Below are 7,179 nucleotides of genomic sequence, written 5' to 3' on the forward strand. Positions count from 1 at the left end.
TTTCTTAGATTCTTTTCCCATATAGGTCATTACAGAGTATGGAGTAGCTGTTATAAGTAGGTTCTTGTTAGTTATCTATGTTATATATAGTGGTGTGTATATGTCAATTCCATTCTCCCAATTTATTCATCCCCCTTTCTGTAGTAACCATAAGTTTGTTTTTTACATCCATGACTCTATTTCTGTTTTGTAACTTCATATGCACCGTTTTTTTTTTAAGATTCCACATATAAGCAATATCATATGATGTTTGTCTTTGTATGACTTACTCAGAATGACAATCTCTAGGTGCATCCATGTTGCCGCAGATGGCATTATTTCCCTTTTTGTTGTGGCTGGGTAATATTCCATTGTATGCCATCTTTATCTAGTCCTCTATTGATGGACACTTAGGTTGCCTCCATGTCCTGGCTGTTGTAAGTAGTGCTGTAGTGAACTTTGGAGTACATGTATCTTTTGAGATTATGATTTTCTCCAGATATATGTCCAGGACTAGGATTGCTGGTTCAAGTGTTGATTGAATTGGAAACTTAATACTTTTCAAACACTGCTAAAGGTTATGGATACACATTTTTAAAAGACATGATTCCTGACCTCAAGGAGATTTCCATGTGGATCAAATAAGCCAGAGACTGGCAGGATATAAAAGACATATTTTTACTGTGGCGCTTAGTGGGGCACAGTGAGCATCGTCGTTACGTGTGAGCTTTGTCATCCAGTTGCCTCTCTTCAAATACCAACTGTTCTGTACTCCATACTAGTCGTGTAATCCTAGGTAAGTTGGTACATCTTTCTGACTCAATTTTCTTGTCTGTAGAATGGGTCTAATAATAGTACCTTCATTACAGAGTTGTTGTGAGGGTTATAAGTTTAGCTCACTACTGGGCACTTAGGAACTATCCTAAAATGTTAGCTACTGTTTTTAGTAGTTTAGTCAGAACCTGGGATGAGGGGTTGAGGATATTTTGTAAGCAGTTTTTCCTTCACAGAAAAAAGATAGCAGTCATGAAAATCTAAGCAACTCTCATTCCAAGCAAAGCAGCCCCATTCTTTGGTATTAATGGGCTCCTTGGAGAGGGGTGGGTTGTCTTTTCTTTCTGAGAGCGACTCTGTACCATCAGTTATATTCAGACATGGTTATGGATCTTTTTGGATGTTTTTCTCATGCAAATTTTTATTTTGATCATGGATCATTCTGTGGACTGAATGTTCCATAGCAGCATCCGGCCTATAGGCCTGTCAGTGGCTTCTGACAGCAAGGCCCATCTTAAGGGAACAGCTGTTGGCAGAGTCAGGTTTTCTGGACCCTATGTATGCTCTAGGGATGGTTCAGGATGAGAGTTGAAGTTTATCATTCATCCCCGACTTGTTATTATCATCCTCAACTTGTTTATTTGGAAAAGGAATTTCGCTTAGAAGGTTTGATTTTTTGAATTGCAGAAATTTCCCTAGACCCAGTTTACATAAAAGTTTATAGGAGGGATGAAGTGAAGTGAAGTGGCTCAGTCGTGTCCAACTCTTTGCGACCCCGTGGACTGCAGGCCACCAGACTCCTGCGTCCATGGGATTTCCTAGGCAAGAATACTGGAGTGGGTTGCCATTTCCTTCTCCAGGGGATCTTCCTGACCCAGGGATTGAACCCAGGTCTCCTGCATTGCAGGCAGACGCTTTAACCTCTGAGCCACAAGAGAAGCCCAAAGGAGAGATGGGCTTCCTCAAACAGCTTGATGGGTCTACGGCTCTTATTCTTCCTTAACCTGATGCCCCACTCCCCTAGTGCCAGCTTTACAACAGTGCCATCACACCTACTCGCAGCTCCTACTTTGTTTGGGAAACAGACTGTTGTCTTATCTCTTCCTTTCCATGTAACAGTGATTGTGCCAGGAGCCCAGCACTGTAATAGCTGTGAGATAGAAAGTCAAGCGGGCTTCCCGGGTGGCACCAGTGGTAAAGAACCTGCCTGCCAATGCAGGAGACATAGGACATGTGGGCATGCAACACACTCCAGTATTCTTGACTGGAGAATCCCATGGACAGAGGAGCCTGGCAGGCTGCAGTCCACAGCGTGGCGAAGAGTCAGACGTGACTGAAGAGACTTAGCACGCATGCAGAGAATAAAGTAGTTAAACCCTGCCCTTGCTAGCAAGAAATTTATTATCTGCTGGCCTATCACAAGCACCTGGAACCTAGCAATGTTTGTGGATGGAGATTGATGGTTGTTACAAAAAAATCATATCTGCAGTGTTCAGTCTGGCATATGACACCATAAGAATGTCATATAGAAGAAAATTAATTTAGAAGATGCAAATTAGAATCCTGAAATCTGAAATTGTGTTCCATGAGGATCAGTTGAAGAAATAGAAGACATGGAGGCTAGAGAAGATCCTCTGCAGGAGACTGTTGAATTGTTCCTGGTGCCAACCAGGTGTGCACAGTTTGACTCAGCCCAGTTGTCTGTGCCACGGCAATGTGGTGGGGGAATGAGGGGCTGGGGGTGAGGTGGGAGGCATGCACATTATAATGAAGCTTCGGTCAGTTCAGGGGGCTGACAGCACACAGCCTCCAGAGGTTATGACCACAACCACAGAGCGTGGTTCTGGTTCACAGTTAACATCGTCGGAAGGATGGAAGGTCGGAGGAGGTGGCTGTGGTTCAGAGCAGCTTGGCACAGCCTGACAGTGGGAAATCTTGGAGGAGGAGAGCTAATTGGCCGGCAGGGAGACAGGCAGCTTCAGGGAGTCGTCTGACAGTGCGTGCCATCTGTAAATCCATTCCTTTATCACACTGTAAAGAGTATCCTGGGTGCCAGGCATGGTGCCAAGGTAGAGAGGCAGCAGTGAATCAGTACACACAGTCTGAAACTGTCCCTCCCCCATTCCCTTCCATCCTGGTAACCATAGGCTTGTTCTTTAAGTCCCTGAGTCTGTTTCTGGTTTGTAAATAAGTTCATTTGTATCTTTTTTTTTTTTTTTTGGATTCCACATATAACTTCACTCAGTAGTTAAGAGGTTTGGGAATGACATGTACAGACTGCTATATTTAAAATGGATAACCAGTAAGGACCTACTGAATAGCACAGGGAACTCTTCTCAATATTCTGTAACAATCTAATTGGGAAAAGATTGAAAAAGATACATGTATGTGTATAGCTGAATCACTTTGTTGTACACCTGAAACTAACACAACATGTTAAATTAACTGCTGCTGCTAAGTCGCTTCAGTTGTGTCCGACTCTGTGCGACCCCATAGACAGCAGCCCACCAGGCTCCCCCGTCCCTGGGATTCTCCAGGCAAGAACACTGGAGTGGGTTGCCATTTCCTTCTCCAATGCATGAAAGTGAAAAGTGAAAGTGAAGTCGCTCAGTCGTGTCCGAATTCACGACCCCATGGACTGCAGCCTACCAGGCTCCTCTGTCCATGGGATTTTCCAGGCAAGAGTACTGGAGTGGGGTGCCATTGCCTTCTCCAAAATTAACTATACTCAGATATAAAATAAAAAGTAAAAAAAAAAATCCTGTGATAAACCATAATGGAGAAGAATATGAAAAAGAATGTATAAGTGCTGAATCACTTCACGGTACAGTAGAAATTAACACAACATTGTAAACCAACTATACTTCAATGAAATAAATTTTAAAAAAGACGCAGTCCTTGCCCTTTAGTTCTCACTTGAGTGAATCCCAGAAGTCCTTATTTGAGTGAATTCTGTCTACTCTAAGTCTTTCTCTGGGTTTGATGCCTACCATCTATTATAGTAGCCCAGGTATTTTTAAATCAATTGACCAATTAATGATTATTTTGCATCTAACATGTGCTAAGTACACACGCTTCTGGACTCAGATTCAAAACCACTGGGTGGAGAACTAGCAAAACGGAATTACCAGCTCTGGAAATTACAGTAATAAGGATATAATTAAGAAAGAGGTTTGGCCTCAGGGCCAACTATTAGAACTTGGGTTCAGATGAATCGGCTTTTGGGATCACAGCAGTTAAATGATGATTGCTGGGACCAGAAAATTCAAGATATGAAGAGAGATGAATGGAAAAGTGACTTGATGTTGAATCTCAGGGTGCTGGACAAGGCATCCAGATCCCTCTCTTGTGCAACAAAAGTTGGTCCCAGCTACGACTTAAAGGGAAGATCAAGTCCTGAGTTTTGGAGGGAAAAGGGTAAAGAATGAAATAAGCGTTCCATTCTGACACAAGTGAAGCATCATGTGACCTCTAGTTATGGCACCAGAACCTGCTGGCTTTACTTGATGATATTCCCCAGAGACACTAAGGCAGCATTTCATCCATCCTGGAAGGACTTAAGAGGTTCAAACGATGTATAGGGCTTGATGCAATTATTCAACAAACCTTGGCCAATCTCTACCTCTCAATGTAAGAAATAAACAAATGTGCACTGCTCACCCAGAGACTGTCAGACTCTAGCTGATCATATGCACCACGGCTCCCTGGGAGGGGTGAGTCCAGGGTGAGAGGGAATGGCTGAGCCGGGAGGAGGAGTTTCTTTCTTTGGGACCGGAGTAATGGATGGATGATAAAGACTAGGACCCCAGCCCCAAGGGAGAGAAGAATGTATGACTGGGAGCTGTGGAAAGGAAGATGCTGGCTTTCTCCTCTAAACATCGAAAGCCTGATTTGTCTGGTCTGTATGAAGGAAGCTCAGCTGTCTAGGCTTGGCTGTCATAACTCTAGTAGGGGAAACACATGAGTGTCTAATCAGCAGTTAAGGCAGGGTGGATGGGCAGGACCAGGCTCCCATGTTCGACCCAGGCACCGAGGGAAACCAGTGGAAGAATATTAATGGGCTGCAGGGACTGAGAGTGGGGCTCAGCTGGGTAGAACTGCATCTGTACTCAGATACAGGCAGAGCCTTGTGACCGGAAATGGACAGGGGTTGGGGGCTGGGGGGGGGTGGACTTTGGAAGGGCCGCTAAGTGGTCCCTGTCAGGAAGCTGGTCTGTCTGTTGGAGCTGGATTCCAGCCAGTAGGAAGGGATTGGAAGCTGACTTTCAAGTCAGGGTGAGAATGATTTAGCCCAGGCAAAAGTCTCTGTTGAAAGTAGAAACTGAGATACCAGATAGGAAAAAGACAGTGCATGGGAAAGAGGGAACTATGTTCACTGCTGACCTCGGGCTTAGGGAGCGGGGATTGGATTCAGAATCGAGTCCTTAGAGCCCCTTCCAAGCAGCATACTCCAGGGGTGCCCTGCAGCTCAGGGGGCAGTGCAGAGGCTGAAGGCATTGTCTTGGGAGTCCTGGGATCTGAAGAAAACCAGCCAGGACTAGAAAGCAAGCTTCTTGAGGACAGTCTTTCCTGATTGTCACCAGGCTTGACACCTCATAGATGCTCAACAAATGCTTGTGGGTGAATGAGCTATGTGAGTGACTCTGGCCCAGACCCCTCAAAATGATGTGGAAGCATGAGGCTTCTTATGTAATTTGATGCAAGGTAGCTATGGCCAGGGAACCAATGTCCAGTATATTTGATGAGCCCAAAAGGAGGGCATTAAGCTGGGACTGCTAGCACTTCCGGAGAAGGCGATGGCACCCTACTCCAGTACTCTTGCCTGGAAAATCCCATGGATGGAGGAGCCTAGTAGGCTGCAGTCCATGGGGTCGCTAAGTCGAACACGACTGAGCGACTTCACTTTCACTTTTCACTTTCATGCATTGGAGAAGGAAATGGCAACCCACTCCAGTGTTCTTGCTTGGAGAATCCCAGGGATGGGGGAGCCTGGTTGGCTGCCGTCTATGGGGTCGCACAGAGTCGGACACGACTGAAGCGACTTAGCAGCAGCTAGCACTTCATGGAAAGGACAGATTATTTTTTTTGTTAAAACAGAACATAAACCTTGGAAATCCATTTATCATATGCTTGGATGAGAACTGTGCCTTCTGCATTATACAGAGTGGAAAAGAAGTTCTTATTTTGGGTAATTTTAAGGGCATAAACGAGCTCAGAGGAACCACAGTTTGTCCAACTGTGGACCTGCCGTGGGTCCATTGTACTTTTTTAGCTGGAACATGGTGGTGGTGGTTTAGTTGCTCATCATGTCTGACTGTTTGCGACCCCCATGGACTGTGTTCTGCCAGGATCCTCTGTCCATGGGATTTCCCAGGCAAGAATACTGGAGTGGGTTGTCATGCCCTCCTCCAGGGGATCTTCCCAACCTGGGAATCGAACCCAGGTCTCCTGCACTGCAGGCAGGTTCTTTACCAACTGAGCCACCAGGGAAGTCTTTAGCTGAAACATATCTTCCACCCAAGCTCTGAAAGGATGCCCATATTTAATGGTGTTTAGCACCATTACTACAATATTAAAGACTGTCTAAACCAGCAGTTGAGATTTTTGTTACTGTTGAGTCTTTTTTTTCTCCTGATGGTAATAATCTAGCAGGTTCAGCTAATTACTGCTCCTGTTTTGTGAAATCCACATCAATTGCATGAAGGCAGGTAATCATCTATTTGCCATGGTGGAAAGACATGATAATTATTATTAATTTGAAATCAAATTACTTATCTGTAAGTATAAAAAAAAGAGAGCTGTAGCTAAGACTCAGTACTGTTCTATAGTGTTTTAATTTTTAACTTGTTTTTCTAAGAACCCATCACATTAATTTTTGACAATAAAATGTGATACAGACATAAGAGAAGCATTTATAGACTATGCCAAATCATATAGATAAGCCCATAAATTATTTCTACTTGTGCAATCAAAGGCATATATTAAATTACTTAACGTTATCCAAATTTTTACACTAAAAATACAATCTGATGTTATTAACTCATCTCTCACTGTTTATGGCAGTGATCTACAACAGGATAATTTACCGAAAGCTTGTTAACAACTCATGCAAGATTAAAAGATTAAGTCCGGAGATGAGGAGAAAGCTGGGAGAGTTTTTCATAGACATATTCAGCAAACTAATGAAATACTTGAAAGCAAGAAAATTGTCTATTTTGAAATTGAGAAATACTATTCTTTCATCCATCTCATAGAACTTTACCAGAAGGGATATTTAGAGTAAAAAATTAGCTAATACTCAGCACAAATTCTAAACACTGCTGGCCTGTGAAGGATCTTCCAAAGCCTTTTATACTTAAGGTCATTGATCTTGTAAGTACAGATAGAATTACAGGATCTCAATTTAGAAGGGTTCTGGCATTGACA

At 43.6% G+C, this 7,179-nt stretch overlaps 1 non-coding gene across 1 annotated transcript; it reads right to left on the minus strand.

The window, feature by feature from the left end:
* Positions 1–6,171: 6,171 nt before the first annotated feature.
* TRNAC-GCA lies at positions 6,172–6,243 on the minus strand. Its single transcript has one exon. It is a non-coding gene; the product is annotated as a tRNA-Cys (tRNA).
* Between the last annotated feature and the right edge of the window lie 936 nt (positions 6,244–7,179).

Source organism: Bos indicus x Bos taurus, chromosome 9 (assembly GCF_003369695.1).
Source record: "Bos indicus x Bos taurus breed Angus x Brahman F1 hybrid chromosome 9, Bos_hybrid_MaternalHap_v2.0, whole genome shotgun sequence".
In the NCBI taxonomy this organism is placed as follows: Eukaryota; Metazoa; Chordata; class Mammalia; order Artiodactyla; family Bovidae; genus Bos; species Bos indicus x Bos taurus.